Source organism: Chinchilla lanigera, unplaced genomic scaffold (assembly GCF_000276665.1).
Source record: "Chinchilla lanigera isolate Chin_1 unplaced genomic scaffold, ChiLan1.0 scaffold00085, whole genome shotgun sequence".
In the NCBI taxonomy this organism is placed as follows: Eukaryota; Metazoa; Chordata; class Mammalia; order Rodentia; family Chinchillidae; genus Chinchilla; species Chinchilla lanigera.
In genome coordinates this window covers 4,302,979-4,304,019 of record NW_004955486.1, presented here as the reverse complement: position 1 = coordinate 4,304,019, position 1,041 = coordinate 4,302,979, and the positions used below count along the sequence as shown (strand labels likewise).

Sequence of the window (1,041 nt, the reverse complement as noted above, 5' to 3'; positions counted from 1 at the left end):
GAGGCCGCGGGGCGCGGGCCGAGGCCGAGGGACCCGCCCGGGGGACGCGACGGGGCTGGGGCTCCCTGCCGCGACTCGAGCCCTGGCTCCCTCCGCCTCCTCCTCCTCCGGGTCCGCCCGAGCCTTCAGAAGCAGGCGCCCAGGATCATGTCTGGTTTTGTTTCTCGGAGGGCGAGGGGCTCGCTGAGGAGGGTGGTGATTTTTTTTTTTTCCTCAACCAAGAGAGAAAATGAGGCAAAGACAATGTGGGGCGCGCGAGAAGGGACGAGCAGGGGGGCAGAGGAGGCGGGGACCGAGGCCCAGACGGGCGAGCGGCTCGCGGCGTGCGAGAGGAAGAGGAGGCTCCGGAGCGCGGGGGGCGGCTCGCGAGCGTCTGTGGGAGCAGCGGCACCTCAGCGATGGTGGCGGAGCCGCGGCGGGGCTGCTACGCCGACCCGCCGCCCACTCCCTGCTCGGGCCCGGCCCACCTCCCAGTATCGCGAGTCGCTATTGGTGCATCGCAGCGTGACGCGCGAAGGGGGTCGGGCCAATGGGAGGCGGAGGGCGGGCAGAGGGGTGGGACTTATTTCCTTTTCTTTTTTTTTCTTTTTTCTCCCCCCCCCACCTTTTTTTTTTCCTGGTTAATAAAAAGAGCAGAAGGGAAGGCGAGGAGAGGCTGAGCTCAGGCCGGGCGCCCGGGTCGGTGGCCTGGGCGGGCGAGCGGCGCCGTCCGCCCCGGGCTGTCTTTGTGCGCTCCGGCTCCAGGCCGCCCCCCCGCGTCCCTCCTCCCGGGGCCCCGCGCGGCGCTGATGCGCCCGGGACAGGCTGCGCGGCGCGGGCAGGTCCCAGGGGCGGGCTAGCGGGGGGCCAGATGCTCTTACATTGCCAGGGTCCCCGTTCGCTTTTCCCGTCGCTGAAGACGCGGATTCACATCCCCGGGGGCAGCGGGTGCACACGGTGGGTTCCAAAGATGTGCCCTTTAAAGACTCTTTCGAAATGACGAGCGTTTTTTTTTTTTTTAAAGAATGTGTGACAAAAGCTGAATTGCATAAAAGAAAACAA

The 1,041-nt window shown here is 66.2% G+C and overlaps 1 protein-coding gene across 1 annotated transcript in view; it reads right to left on the bottom strand.

Moving 5' to 3' along the window:
• Positions 1–447, bottom strand: part of Rere (arginine-glutamic acid dipeptide (RE) repeats) — a gene marked incomplete in the record, with an annotated part of 392,228 nt that extends 391,781 nt beyond the window's left edge. The window contains 1 exon segment of the mRNA XM_013504212.1: positions 1–447.
• Positions 448–1,041: the final 594 nt, after the last annotated feature.